Source organism: Heloderma suspectum, chromosome 2 (genome assembly GCF_057233095.1).
Source record: "Heloderma suspectum isolate Gila_16-S chromosome 2, 16-S_ref, whole genome shotgun sequence".
In the NCBI taxonomy this organism is placed as follows: domain Eukaryota; kingdom Metazoa; phylum Chordata; class Lepidosauria; order Squamata; family Helodermatidae; genus Heloderma; species Heloderma suspectum.
In genome coordinates, this window is record NC_139459.1 from 212,237,960 (window position 1) to 212,254,296 (window position 16,337).

General features: G+C 43.6%; 1 protein-coding gene across 1 annotated transcript in view; it reads left to right on the forward strand.

Moving 5' to 3' along the window:
• AATK (apoptosis associated tyrosine kinase) overlaps positions 1 to 16,337 on the forward strand; it is an 87,618-nt gene that overhangs the window by 21,748 nt on the left and 49,533 nt on the right. The window lies entirely within an intron of this gene.

Genomic DNA, 16,337 nt, shown 5'->3' on the forward strand with positions numbered 1-16,337 from the left:
TGCTTGGTCATCTTTTATTTGCCTTTTTGTTTTTAGACAAGTCGCTGTTTTGAGGAACAGCAATAAACACTCTATCTAAATCTGTCTGTGGTTCTTAGCAGTATGCTTACAAGAGCCCTATGAGATACAATGAAGAGTTTGGGCACGACAGTGGGCTGTACATACTTTCTATGGGTTATATATTCTGTGCCCTTTCTCTGGAAAATGATCCTTCTTTCTTCCTGTCAGATGCTGTTGATAATCTGGTACCAAATTTGTTCATGGAAATATGCAGGTGCCTGAACAGCAGTTGTGCCAATGTGCTGTGCAGATCTCCTGGTACAGCTGATAGAAAAATGGACCTGGGTATTTGTTACAGCTACAGTGTATAGGAGCACAAACAGATGAGAAGTAGTGATTTAGGTTTCACTAGGACCTGCAAAGCTAGTGCTTTGGAGACGGGAGCATAGCTAAGTGTGTCTTGCCTGTGTGCTTGATGTTGTTGTATTAGAGGACAGGGAATTCATAATGTTAGCCAACCTGACTCCACTGTGTCCATAATTGTTTTCTCTTGACTTCAATCCAAGCCCACAAGCCTGTGACAATCTGTGAGTGGGGCAAAGGGGTCATCTATCTCCCTCTAAGAAACAATCTGGGGGGTGTCTCCGTGAGCAAATTACTCTGAGCTGGCTGCATTTGGACATCGTTAGGGATACATGACGTCATGGCCATCTTGCAACCACTCTGAAGTTTCATGCCAAAAAGCTGGTTCTTTGGAGACTACTTTTAGTCTGATTGTTTTCTTTAATTTGGCTTGTCTGCGCTTCTGTTGTGGTGTGCACCACCCTCCACATTTACTCCGGCATGATAGCCCTGCCCGGGGGTGTGTCTTTCACCTCACTGACCCCAGTGTTTCCCCAGTGTTTTCCCCGCCTGTGTTTCCCCACTGATTCCACCATTTCAGGGCTGGCCTTCAGAGTTCTGCACTACCTCATAGCATTTACTTCACCTTGCCTACCACTAAACTCTGGTGGCCATCCCTGCAAAGTATAGGTTTGCTCTGGGCAGCCTCTAGCTTCTTTAAAAAAAACTAAAGTGTTAAGCTGAAATAGCACTTTTGTCAGCAGTATCTACACCTCCCCCCATCTTGCTATCTCAGTATGTCGCTATCTCACATTTGTCCAGCAATACCCATATCCCCTATCTCACTATGCCACTATTCGGGGGCATAGCTATTGCTGGACAGATGCGTGATAGTGACCTAGTGACATTGAAAACCCCTTTGTAGGTGTGATTTTTTTAAACTTCTTCCTTTCTGGATGGGTGATTTATTTCATGTCTCTATGCTTCTATCACACATTTGCTCTATCACGCAAGTGCTCTATTACTCTATTATGCAATTGCGCGATAGAGCACTTGTGCAATAGAGCATGTGTGATAGAGGCATAGAGACATAAAAGAAATCACCCATTCAGAAAGGAAGGTTAAAAAAAAATCACACCTACAAAGGGTTTTTTAATGTCACTAGGTCGATATCTAGTGCATTTGTCTAGCAACAGCTATGCCTCCTATCACACATTAGCGCTATCGCACAATAGTGATAGAGGGGGAGTGGTGGGAGGGGGAAAAATAAATTGGTGGAATTGGGCATAGCTTGGGGAAGGGGTCTGCTCAGAAGTAATTCCCATTGTGGTCAGTGAGGCTAAGCTTCCATCCATTGCTTTACGGGAGTATCAGGTGAAGGAAAAGGGAGAGCCTGGACAGTGGGGAGGCTTTCTTATTGGTTGAGTAGCCCCTGCCAGTCTGATTACATTTACTCCAATCCCCCCACCCAGAAGTATGTTCTGTGAAACAACTTATGCTGGAGTGGTGCACTCGCTCGTGAAGCCTTGTGCAGGACCAAAGCACACCAAAGCCGATTCCTTGAAAAAATCTGGGTAAGCCTCCCTTTTCTTCTTCTTCCATTGTTGTGGATGCGGGGTCCTGGTTACATGACAGCTGTGACAGAGCATCATGAACATGCAGTTCTAATTGGTAAGTTCAATACAAAATTTTTGTGAGCCCAATTACAAATTTGGAAACTTCTTTATATACCCAGTGATGTCCTCAGGAACACAACGGGGTGCAAACACCTCCCCTTCCATTCTCCCAAACTTTAACTGGTGGTAGTAGTGAGGTAGCAGCAAGACTCTCTGAAAGCTTTTGTGTGAGACCTCCCCGCTGATGCTTAGAACACACTGCAGCTGCAATGTTCCAGACACTAGGGAGCCTCGGAAATGTACTATAGATTCAGATATTCTGAAGAACTACATTCCCCAAGACATTTTGCACTGAGAACACTCGTTACAGTGTTCTAGTTGCCAGGAAGGAAAGTTTTTTGAAGATATTAAAACAAAACAGAAAAAATATGCAGTAGACAACTGTGCAACATTCTATCATAATAGATTCTCTGACATTGTGGGACAGAAGGAGAGCTAAATTCAGCCAGGGACTTCTTCCCCTTGCTCCTAGAGGATATCGCCTCCGTTTTAGAGCTCAAAATTTTCCTTCAGTTTGTAACATGGAGAACATGCATCTAGCCTGAGTTCATCATGTAAAATAATGAAAAATAAATAACTAGTTCCTTTCAGTTTCAGCAGAGAGAAGAGAGGCTCACTATCTCGTATTATCCATATTAGCAGTTTAAGCATGTTCTTATGCAATCTGTCATTACACAGCAAATCAAAGGAACCTAACTCAAATTGAATGCTTGCTCCTATCTCCAAATTATTCTTTCCTCAATGAACACTGTTATTCAATCTAGTGTTGTTATTGTTACCCTCGTGTTGCAGAGGGGGAGCTGAGGCCAAAAGAGTAGCAGCTTGCCTGAAGCCGCCTACTGAGTTTATGGCTCTGGTGAGACTTGAACTAGGGGCTTTGTGGCTTGCATATTTTGTCACCGCTATACCATGAGCATGGTCAAAGAAGGTCCATTCTGATATTTGGTGGGCAGTTGGGATGGGGATCATTTGCATGGATATTTTGCCACTTATGTGTTAACTTTGCTGCTGAGCTGTAAACTATAGATAGAATTTGAATCCTGTGCATCAGAACGGGATGATACAAGCAAATGGAACAGCATCTAGAATTGAGCTTTGTCTGCTTGCTTGTGTTCTTTCCAGCACAGTCTCCTGTAGCTCCGTGCTTGGCAAACTTAGCAGAGTAGATGCTGTGCAGTCTTGCTTACTGATTTTATTTTTGGCTTCATCCTGTCTTTCTACACTACACTGGGAAAGTGTGTGTGCCTTCTGTTCCTCCATCTTAAATATATTTTCCACTGAAACATTTTCCAAAGATGTGTATATGCATCCTACTGCCGAGATCAACAGGCAGGGCCATGGAAGGCGAAAATTCAGTTTTTGCATTTATATGGATGAGATGCTAATAACATCAACGTAAAGCATTGCTTTAGGGTGTGTGTTTTAAAAAAATCTATACACATCTGAGGGTGACACTGCAGAATGTGATAAAACAATTGCCAAATCATTTTCTCTGTGCTGAGAAAACTGCCTTGCTTATATACTGACAGTCTAACGTGTCTCATACTTGATAGTTGGAAGGAACCTTTGCCATATCAGATTGGCTGCAGGCATGGGATGTGGTGATGGTGGTGAGGAGGTTGCCTTCTCCCTGAATGCACCATGGCTTGCTCATCTGAGCCACCTGCATTTGTCTTGCTACATTAGTTTCTTGTCCTGTGGAACTCTTTGGCAAAGTGGTTCCTGCTCTATGCTCAGAGCTCACTATAATCCGGATTATCATAGGCCAGTGATTTCCAGATGATGTCTTGTAAAAGCATTGAGACAGCCAGAGATGAGTGTTACGGAACAGTTGCACAATGAAACATACAAAACAGAAGTTTTTAGACTACACCATACGCTCAGGTTGGAGGTGCAAATACATACCTTTTATTATGCCAGTTTATGAGAAAGTCCTTTCCCAACTAGAGCATCCATTTGATGCCTCTCCAAAATGAAAGACAGCCCCACCCCACAAAAATTAAAACTCTCTCAATGACTTTGGTATTAAGCCCACGCCTCCTAGCTCTCCTAGCAGGGAGCCTGGCGGGCACCAAGGCAGGTGTCTGCAGGTGCAGGCATGCCCACAGACAACACGCTGGGGAGAGCACTCTAATTGTGGGGGGAGGGGAAATGTGGGCTGGTGAAATTTCCTCAGGAGAGCTATTCCTTTAGTGCAATTAGCACTAAATCAGGTTAGCTTTTGCATAGCAATGGTGGAAGGAAAGAAGGAAGGAAGGAAGGAAGGAAGGAAGGAAGGAAGGAAGGAAAGGCCTTTGTTGTTTTCTGGAAGCATTAGTGGCAAAGACGTTGTACTACTAACTTCTTGGTTTTCTGGAAGGCAAGAGGAGCTTCCTTTCAATTAAAGGGAGCATAACTGGTGACATAAAACTGTCATAGACACAAGTAACCACCCCTTCCAAATACATATCACAATTACCAGCAATCACTTTTAGTCTCCACCAGTGACCCTGACACAGCTGATTGGATTATTAAAGTGCCTAATCCAGTTAAAAAGAAAGGTTATCTGCCAGGAGAGTGACTGCCAACCTTCTCTTGCCTCTTTAAGACAAGAAAAATGAACTTCCTGCCAGGATGGTTAAAAAAACAACCATAATGATTTAACAGTGAATGAACCAAATTGGACAGTGATTAGAGAGCGAGAAAATATTTCCATTGCTTGGGTGGGGGCTGTTTCAGTCAGGGGACCATGTATGTTGCTGAACTTGCTTCTGAGTTGATGTTCTTACTCACTGATAGACTCGCTTATGATCCTTCTGTCTCCATTCCTGTATTGTAAAATAAGATTGTTGAGAACAGAATGGACAAGGAGCATACGATGCTTTGCATATTGAAATCGTCATATAATAATTTTTAAAAACCCATATAATAACAAATAGGAAAAGGAGTGAGAGAATGAATTGGCCATAGGCTGTCAAAAATCACAGCACCTAGAACTGACCCCCGAAGTCACAGTTTATTATATTTTATTGGGATTCATGGCTAGCTCAAAAGGCTCAATGTTAAGCATCCCTTCAAAACAACTGTCTTTATAGCAAGCTTCTCTTTCTCTCTCGCTGTGCGTGCATGTGCGTGTGTGTGCGTGCGTGTTGGATAAGGAATGCGGATTTCAGTCATGATACACCTGAGAGCAAAACACACACACAAAATTAGGTCCTTCATACTGGATAGATGAGATCAAGTGACATGTGGGACACCAGTGCAATATGTAAATTGAAAAAATCCTCCCAGTGTGATCTTTACCATGATGGCTTGTTAGTACTACTCAGCTTGATGACAGCTCAGAGACAGCCTCTTTTCCCTTCTTAAATGCAACAATTTAGTGACAAAACTGATGGCATCAGCTCCAAAGCGTGTGGGCTACCAGGAGACAAGTACTTTGCTATGCATTGAGCTGTGTGAGTCACTTACCAGGTGTGTAATTAACTCCTAATAACCCCTTTCTCTCACCAGCAGGCCTGCCTTGTTCAAACAGGATTCACTACAGAAGCTGCTTGGAATATATAATGTGCCCAGGGGGTGCTCAGTAAGCATCTAACATGGGCTTGAACCTCCTGCTGCTTAACCCAACAGTGTAGAGCTGGAGGAGGTTAGGGGAATGTGGAATGCATATTCAACATGATCAATCTCCTTATTTGCAGTGTTCAAATGGAATATGTGAGACAAACCCCCATCCTCAGTCAAGACCACATATCTCAAGACCTTACAGATTATGGGCAGTATCCAATGGCAGCAGTCCGCAAGAGGCCAGCCCTGCCAATTCCCTTCTGCAAGCAGCATCCACAGCTTGTGGAACAGAGATTTAGCACTTCCGGTGGCTACCCAAAATGAGAAGAAAAGCTCATTTCTGGAATGAGGCAGGTTGGCAGAGCTTGCATAAGGGCGCTCCACTGACCTATCCTGTTCCAAAAATGAGCTTTTCTGCTCATTTCAGGTCTTGCCCCCAAAGCACTAAATCTCCATTTCAAGAGTGGTGGGCACCACTTGCAGAAGGGAATCGGTGGGGCTGGCTGCTTATGGAACAGAAGCCGTGCTGGGTCCCTCTCGTGGGTGGGCAGCATTGGGTACTTCCTTCTGATGTGTGTTTTTTTTTAATTTAGTGTTTGAAATTTTTTATGAGATCGGAATAAACCGCCTAAATCTGCCACTGGTGGTCCATTTGTGCAGCATTCTGCCCCTGCTGGGTACCTCCAGAGTGGGTGGGAAATTGTCCCAGTGAATAATTCAGTGCAGCTCACTTCAGCTTGTTTATACGATTGGGTTCAGTGATGGTTATTCTGAGAGAACGTCTTCTGTGTATCTGAACAAGGAATTCCAGTGCATTTCAGCCACACTTTTCCTTGCTGACACATCTGGCTCATTCACGAATCACGGTATTCCTCTGTGGGAATGTGACCTCTACCCATCAGAGACCATTTTGATGTGGTTTTATGTGATCTTTTTTCTACAGACTGAAAGAAAGCTGAGTTAAGAGCTCCTGATCTTCTCATGGGTTGTTGATTCTTTTTTCCTGGGGTGCATAAACAAATCAGATAAGTTCAGGGTTTGGGTGCTACATATTCACTGATTCTAAACAGGCCCTTTCAGAGTTGACGTGAAAGTCTGGGATCTTATTTTTCAGTAGGTGCTCAATAGCTAGGACAACACCAAGCCAGTAACTTTGAAGGATGGACAACTTGAGCCTCTGATGATACCAAATCTAATTTCTTGTTTCTTGGTGCAGCAAGACAGCGGTAGCAACAGCCGTTGGGCTTGATGCCATTGTGTGATAAACATATTTTAAATTGTCATTGGGTATGGAACTGCTAGATCCTTTGCCAGATGGAGTTCTGGTACCCTCTAAACTCCGTGTCTGGAGAAAGTTCTGTTTAGGACATCAGAGCCATACAAGGATATGAAAATCACAGGAGCACATCACGTTGCTCCAATGTAAGGTATTGATTAAGGACTGTAGTGAAGAAGGTAGAGAGAGACACTGCTCCTCTGTCTAGCAGTATAGCACCTATAAGATATCATGTACTTTATGGAACACCCTCAATACTGATGTTTGCCTGGTGCCTACTCTCTTACGTCTTAAAGCGCCAATTCAAAACATTTTTATCCATCCAGGCTATTTATTTACTTTATTTACTTATTCATTTTACTTGTACTGTGTGATGTGCATTATGCAGCCACATAATGTGTTGTGGCTGCAAAAAAGGCAAATGCTATTTTGGGCTGCATTAATAGAAGCATAGCTTCCAAATCCCGGGAAGTACTAGTTCCCCTCTACTCAACACTGGTTAGGCCTCATCTGGACTACTGTGTCCAGTTCTGGGCACCACACTTTAGGAAGGATGCAGACAAACTGGAGGGAGTTCAGAATATGTACATTCTTCAGGTACATATGCAAAAGAGAAGGAAGTCTCACACCTCCTTATTTGCAGGTCTATAAAACACCCCAAGTAGGTTTTTAAAATGTATTTATAGGTTTATTAAGTTTTTAATATATCCAATACAAAAAGAGTGGGTTGGGAGGAGTTAACAAATATAATATATTTTTGGGATAACAAATAGATTACAGCAATACCCCAATTAGGTTGATCCAGCTTTCAAAGAGCATTTCATAAGTCACATCCTTGTGGACTACCTAGGGTCATTCACAGGTTACTGTGTTTCTCTGGGGGACTGGAAGGTCTTCCTACCAGAAATAAGGATCCTGTTATTGTTTACATAAACTCATATGAATGCATTTAGTTTAGATCTCTCTGGTCAATGCAAAAAAAAATGTTCTAGGGCAACTTACAACATAAACCTAAAACAGAAACAATAAGCTACTAGTAATAACACAATAAAAACGCCAGGATAAAATAGCAACAGTTAAAAAAATAATCCCATTAGAGTTTAAAAACATGGCCAAGCAAGGCAAATGGAGCCCATCAGCCACATACTGGACCCTATAATGTGCTTGAAAAACGTCCCCACCTCCAGTTTTTCAATTCCAAACAAGCAGCAAAACCAGAAGATTTATTGAGCTCTGAGGATGTATTTAGCTTGGTGGGTCACACTGTGACTCAACCCCTTGCATTCCTAGAGGAGCTCAAACTACATCTTCTCCTTAATCCCCCGACCATTGTCCACTCCCCTGATTAAAAAAATAAAAAAATCCATTCCCAGAGGGCTTAACTTGCCATGTTTTCCTCTCACTGGAGTCTAGTGCAGCCCAGCAGCTGAGCACACACAACTTTGTTTTTTAAGCAAGGCCGTCTAATCTAATTGGCTGCAGCCATGGTTGGGGAACTTAGGCCCCATCTATATGGCACCGCTTTGACCCCCACCCCGTTGCAGCTGTGCAGCAATGCGGCGTCGAATCACCATGCCCTGCAATACGCTCTCGATGAACTGTGCACTTCCATAAGAGACTCACCGTGCCCTTTATTTTTGCCGTAATACTGAAATGCGCAGCTGTGCAGTCCCGTGAGTGGGGGAGGGTGCAACACTTCAGGGGCTGTTTTATATTTCAGGGGCTCTGCTGTGTCTTTCCGTCCCTGTTTAGGTAAAAAGTGGGTGTTTTGTGCTCCTTCATTTCCACACCATCAGTTTGTCAGTTCCCCAGCCTGAGACTCCCACGATCGTTCACACTCGCAAGCGTGAATGCTGTGTGCCTAGCTATCACTCCGAAATGGTGCCTGGAACAATGTTGTTCCTTCCCCCAAGACCCTCCCCAGCCCTTGGGCACTGAATTCAAAAGCAACCATTGCTAAGATACGAAGCTGCAAAACGGTGCGAAAGTGTGATTAAATAAATGAAAACACCCGTCTGTGCCTCTGTAACTGCGCAGCTGTGAAGGGATGGGGGAGTAAAGGGGCATCACAGGGTGACACAGGCACTAAGCACGCCTACAACACGCCCACTGCAAGATGCGAAGTCAGTTCAGGGAAGGAACAGACAGCCCACAACCGCAGGGGAACCCGCAGCAAACCCAAAAAATCACAGTAAAACGACTCCTTGGAACTCTGCTTTTTCCGGCTGAAAACCATGGATGGCTGCGAAGTGGCAACTTTGAAAAGGCTTTCAACAAAGTCCCTCATGAAAGACTCCTGAGCAAACATAGCAGTCATTGGATAAGCTAAGTCCTCTTATAGATCTGTAACAGGTTAAAGAACAGAAAGTACAGAGAGTAAGAATAAATGGACAGTTCTCACAATAGAGAGATGTACGCAGTCCCATCCCTCCAAGGACTTGCATTGAGACCAGTGCTTTTTAACTTGTTCATAAATGATCTGGAGTTAGGGGTGAGCAAAAAAAGTGGCCAGGTTTGCTGATAACACCAAATTATTTAGGCTGGTTAAAACAAAATGATGGCGTCAGGAAGGCTAAAGCTGAGAATGAGCTGAGGTTAGCAAGGGATGTTACAAAAAACAAAAAGGCTTTCTTCAGCTACGTGTATAGTAAAAGGCAGAGGAAAGAAATGGTGGTTCAGCTATTAAATAAGGATGGCAAAACGATAACAGATGACAAAGAAAAGGCAGAGGTGCTCAATTCCTACTTTGGCTCAGTCTTCTCCCAAAAGAGGGTCTAAGACCCCCTGGCAAAGGCGAAGTACAGGCTGAAGGGGCAGGATTGCAGCTTGAGATCGATAGGCATATGGTCAAGGAACACCTAATTACTTTGAATGAGTTCAAATCTCCAGGGCCAGATGAACTGCACCCTAGAGTAGTAAAGGAACTGGCAGAAGAACTCTCAGAGCCACTGTCTATTATCTTTGACAAATCATGGAGGATGGGTGAAGTGCCAGATGACTGGAGGAGGGCTAATGTCCCTGTCTTCAAAAAGGGTAAAAAGGAGGAACCTGGGAACTACAGACCAGTCAGTCTGACATCAATCCCTGGGAAAATTCTGGAGCAGATCATAAAGCAATCCATCTGGAAGCACCTTGACAACAATGCCGTGATTACTCAAAGCCAACATGGATTTGTCAAAAACAAGTCCTGCCAGACAAATCTGATCTCATTTTTTGATCAAGTCACCTCCCTTGTTGACCGTGGGAATGCTGTAGACATCATATACCTCGACTTCAGCAAAGCTTTCGACAAAGTGCCCCATGATCTCCTGATCAGCAAACTAGCTCAAAGTGGGCTAGATGAAACAATGATCCGGTGGATCCACAGTTGGCTACAGAATCGGACTCAAAGAGTGCTTATCAATGGGACCTTTTCAAACTGGGGAGATGTAACGAGTGGGGTACCGCAGGGCTCAGTCCTGGGCCCAGTGCTCTTCACCATTTGTATTAATGACTTGGAGGAGGAGGTGCAGGGAATGCTGATCAAATTTGCAGATGACACCAAATTGGGCGGGATAGCTAATACTTTGGAAGACAGAAACAGAATTCAAAGTGATCTGGATAGACTGGAGCGCTGGGCAGAAAACAACAGAATGACATTTAATAGGGATAAATGCCAAGTTCTGCACCTAGGAAAAAGAAACCAAATGCACAGTTACAAGATGGGGGATACGTGGCTCAACAACACTACAAGCGAGAAGGATCTTGGAACTGTTGTCGATCACAAGCTGAATATGAGCCAACAATGTGATGTGGCTGCAAAAAAGGCCAATGCTCTTTTGGGCTGCATTAATAGAAGCATAGCTTCCAAATCCCGGGAAGTACTAGTTCCTCTCTACTCAGGACTGGTTAGGCCTCATCTGGAGTCCTGTGTCCAGTTCTGGGCACCACACTTGAAGAAGGATGCAGACAAACTGGAGAGGGTTCAGAGGAGGGCAACAAAGATGATCAGGGGGCTGGAAACAAAGCCCTATGAAGAGAGACTGAAAGAACTGGGCATGTTTAGCCTTGAGAAGAGAAGACTGAGGGGAGATATGATAGCACTCTTCAAGTACTTGAAAGGTTGTCACAGAGAAGAAGGCCAGGATCTCTTCTTGATCATCCCAGAGTGCAGGACACGGAATAATGGGCTCAAGTGACAGGAAGCCAGATTCTGGCTGGACTTCAGGAAAAACCTCCTGACTGTTAGAGCAATACGACAATGGAACCAGTTACCTAGGGAGGTGGTGGGCTCTCCCACACTGGAGGCGTTCAAGACGAGGCTGGACAGCCATCTGTCAGGGATGCTCTGACTTGGATTCCTGCATTGGGCAGGGGGTTGGACTTGATGGCCTTGTAGGCCCCTTCCAACCCTACTATTCTATGATTCTATGATCCTATGTACCCTGCCTTTCTACCAAGAAAATGGCTTTCAAGGTGTCTTACAATCATAGTTAAATAAAACTTGATTAAAACAAAAGTAGAATGCAGTTAAAAAAAAACCCCAGCAATAACAGAATAAAAACTGCACTCAGCCCAACAGACCTGCTTACATGCTAAAGGCCTATTTGAATAAAAACATCCTTGCCTGCTGGTGGAGGACAACAGAGAGGGAGCCAACCTTGCCTTGCTTGGCAGGGAGTTTCATAGCCTGGGAGCAGCCACCAGGAAGGTCCTTTAATGAACAATTATGTTGATTTTACTGCTGTCTTGAAATGTTATGTGACTTCATTGTTTTATGCTTCGTTATGCTTTTTATTAATGTTATTAATGTTTTTGTTTTATTTAATTGGACTTTACCTGATATTAATTGTGATTTTTTGTATGCTTGAGTTTTTGGAAGCCATCTTGTAAATGTCTTTGATTTAAAAGATGAGATATAAGTATTTTAAACCAGGGGTATTGTATTCTGCAGTGTACTCATTCTTTCCCTATGTAGTTAGTGTTTGTTTTCTGTTTATAGGTGAAAAGTATCAGATTGTGATACTGAATCAAAGGACTATTCCTGTTGTTTGTGTGTTTTATTTAACTTTTATTACATTGTGTGTACGTTTATCTTCTGTACACTGATATATTATTGATTATGGAAAACTGAACAAATACAGTATGTGTCTGTGGAGTGGGGGGAGGCGGTGGTGTTGAGAAAGGTAGGTAGAGTCTCAGCTGTCAATCAGTGTAAGCAAATGAAAGATGCAATCTCTTTTTCCTGGCAACATTTATGTGAGCAGAGTGGCTGCCTTCTGAGGTGTAAAATTACTGTTCTGGGAGGTGAACACAAATTTTGGCTCTTTGCCTCAATTGGGATTAAGATATTTATGTGACTATGTTCATTTTAGAGAGAGAACAAATACAGGTCAGGGTGTTTGGCTGGAAATGTCAACCTGGTGATGGATTGCTAAATTTTGATGCCAGTAGCACTCTAAGTAGTGGCCTGATTTTCCCACTTTTGAGGTTGACGTGGAGAAATGTAGAAGCATAGTGGCTTTTAAGGCTCTTGGAGGTTGTGATTCCTGATCTTGCACTCTGAATGCTGAATCCATTAGGCTGGAGAAGTCCAAGGCTGTCCAATATCAAACAACTGGATGAGTCAATTTGCAGGATGATTCAGTTGAATGAGAAGTTTGGCTGGTGTAGCTATTGGGCTCATTGGAAAGATTAAGTTGGGAGCAGGGAAGCCCCCTTGACGATGCTTGCATGTCTCCAGGTAAAAGGAGCCTTTCCTGAAGGGTGGTAGTGGCTTTCTGGCTACTGTTGGAGCTAAGTAAATAGTTCCAACCTAGAGTCCCATAAAGCTCCAAGCCGCTTTATGAGGACTGCCCATGAAGTACCCCACATGCATTCTTTGAAATACCTTTCAGCCACCCTCCCTTTGGTCACAATTTGTTCATCCAGGACAGGGCTGGGCAACTTGTTGACCTCCAGATGTTTTGACTTTCAACTCCCCTCAGCCCTAGCCAGCACAGCCAATGGGATGAGGGATGATGGGTGTTATAAGCCAAAACATCTGGAAGGCCACAAGCCCACCTCTGAACTTGTAAGTCACCCTGAAATAAAATACGGCTCACCCATTGGCATTCCCACAGCTCTTTCAAGGAAATGGAGCAGAATAGATGAAAGTCAAGTGGTACATCATGTGAAAAGAGGCAGTGTCAGAGAAAGTACGGAAACATATATAAGTGTACCTATGCACTAAATGTGCAAAAGCAAAACTAGGAGATGCCACTATATTGATCTTCATTGCAGAAGATGTTGAGCAGACAGTGCCCACAACTGAAAGTGTTTTGGAGAGGTCTGGTGAAGAGCTAAAACAAATGGAGAAGACAGAAGATTATATTGTAGGGCTAACTGACACATCCCAAATTAAAAAGTCACCAGTTTTGGAAGGCACGCACCTGAGAGACCGTAATGAGCTCAAATGTGGCATTGTTGGTCTCTTACAAAAATGCTCAACTTGTGACTGAAATAGGCCTTATCAGAGGATTGGAAGACAGACAATATATCACCAGTTTTTCAGAAGGGATCAAGGAGAGAGAAAGGAAATAACAAGTCAATTGTCCTAACTTCTGTCCCACATTACCGAAGATGGCAAGTCAGAACCTGAAGTCATGATAGTTTAATTGGAAGTTGAAGGAAGCTTACTCCTCAGTAAGGCTGTAGGTACCTAGGTAAGTAATTACCCCTAGGTAATTTGTAGGATTGCAGCCTAGCCTCAGTAGATGATCAGGAGTTAGGAGTTCCATCTTGCCATTACAACCTACTCCTCTCATCTTGAATATTGTGAGCCAGTATGTAAGAAGGATAGAGACAGCCAGTACTAGATGAAATGTTTAAGACTAAATGTAGTGTTTTGACTGTAAGAAAACATCTGGAGTGAGTGAAGTCAGTCTCCCATTGTTCAGGTTTATGAGTGGAAGGCCTTGTGTGTTTCCAGGTGATGCAAAACAAGCATCAACATTAATTAGAAGCATGGATCCCTTTTTGCTCTAGACATGCAAGTGCAATTTTGGCAGTACATCTAGTCTGGTCCTTAGTTAAGTCAGTTTGTATAATTGTTACAGTCCTTGAACTTCAAAGAACAACACAATACAATATTTTCCCCTGTCACTTGGAAAAAGTTTGCCTTTTTGTCTTTGCCCTTCTGTCTTTGCCGTCTACCTGGTGAAGGGATGGTTCTGGGGTGTGTTTGTGATGAGGAAATGCAGCATAAATTGTTGGATATGATGAAATACAGGATCACTTCTCAGCTAGAGAAAATAACGTTTTCTGTTGGAGTTGGTGATGAAAAGTGTTTTAATTAGCTCAGCTGGGTTGCCTCTCTTCATGACCCTTACATCAAGATTAAGGCTTGCTTCATTATTGCCATCTCCATTTGGCACTTACCAAAGATGAAAGGGTATGTCATCCCTGTTTAGAATGAAGCTTGAGTAGAATCTTTCTTCTGCTGTTGCTGCAAACAGCTATCTTTCTCTGCCTGATGCAACTGGAGAGCATTGCGCTATGTGGCTGCAAAATATTTTAAAAATTCATTAGGGTTATCCCCTTCATGGAGCAGCCATATTCATAAAGGTTCCCAGTAAAGAGATTACACAGTCTCCCTCCCCAGCTTTTCTTGCTGTCAGAGATTTGAAGGGTAATCAAGACCAAATGTACTTGGCATTTAAAAAACAAGAAGTCACCCTTAAAAACCCATGCCCAACCCAAATTCTCTGCCAAGAAAACCTAAATTCCTCAATCCAGGTCAATTACATAAATTAGGCATGATTTCTCTTATTCATTTTACTGTATTGCATAATCTGTTCTGGTTTTGGCAGCTGTGACGGAGTACAGGGAGCTATTTTGTGTGGAAGGAATGGGCAACTTTTTTTTTCATTGAGGGCTACATGCCTCTGAGATAATCTCTTGGGGCCATGCTGGTGGTGGGCGAGGCCAGAGCCAACCCCTCCCCCATCTATCTTTCTCTTTCTCTCTCATTTTAAGATTATCACCACACACACTGTTTTTCTCTCTCATTCTCTCTTAAGGATCTCAAGAGACAAAGAGGAAGTGTGGAATGGTGATGATCTGATGTTCACATATCCATCTAATCACACACACATATCCAACAATTCCATTCTCTGTCTCTCTTCCCACTTTTCGTGTTTTTGCTCTCCCCGCCCCCTGTTGTTGTTGTTGTAATATTTATATCCCGCCTTTTTCCCAATACTGGGACTCAAGGCGGCCTTACAACATTAAAACTTCTACAATTAAAACCTATGAATAGAAATATAAATACAACTGTACAAAAGTTAAAAATGTAATTAAATCATCAATATTAAAATTGTAAAAATATTAAAACATTAAAAGTCAACCACATTTTCACAGGTCCAGACTAGTTATCCCCAGAGGTCTGCTGGAACAAAAAAGCTTTTGCATGCTTATGAAAACATCAAGGAGGGTGCCACTCTCGCCTCCCTGGGAAGGGAGTTCCAGAGCCTTGGGGCAGCCACCGAGAAGGCCCTCTCCCGCGTTCCCACCAGGCATGCCTGTGATGATGGTGGGATAGCGAGAAGGGCTTCCTCTGAAGATCTCAGGGCACGAGTAGGCTCAGGGAAGAATATGGTCTTTCCGTATACAGAACTCAATTATCTCTCTCACACACACTCTCTGCCACCCCACTACTGTCTCTCCACCCCTGCTGCCTCATTTGGGACCTCTGGCCTGCAGCAGTCCAGCCACTGCCACAAGGAGGACAAATGAGAGAGCAGCAGGCAGGTGAAGGTGTGAGCCTGGAGGCTCAGTCACAGAACATGGGTGGCTAGAGCAGTATAGCATCCTTCAGAAAGATACTGCAGCCACCACACTCTGTGCTTGGGCTTCCGAGCTCATGCATGCACCTGCCTGCTGATCTCTCTCTCTTGTTTTCCTCACAGCGGTGGTGGCAGTTGATATGGGAAGGTATGGGATACATCTGCCAGGGGGAGTGCTGAGGGACAAATAAAAATGTCAGAGAGCTGCAGGTTTCCCACCTCTGTTATGCAGTGTAGTGTGAATAAGAACATAGCTTCAGGGCAAACTAGACTAGATGCAGGAGATCTGTGAAGAGATCTCCCAGTGTTCCCCTTTTTCTTGCAAAGCAGCAGTAAAGGTGGGGGGCGGGCAGATTGGATCAGGATCATGGTGCTGGGGAAGGAAATGCTTAACCTTTTCCCTGTGCCATTTTCCTGATCAAAATTGTGCCACCCAAGCTTCTTTTTGCCCATTGCTCAAACACATGGGCACCTGCATGTTCCCCCAGCAGGGTACATAGCTGCTGGAGTGGGGAGCTATTAAGAAGGGGAAATGTATTAAAATAACAATTTCCTCAGCACCACAATCCTGATCTTATGGGGTTGAGCAGTGCTGCTTTGAGAAGATCCAATGATGGATCTTCCACATCTGTTCTAGTTTGCTTTCAGTCTGCCCAAAGTTGTAATTTGCCTTTGTCCATGGTGCTGATTCTT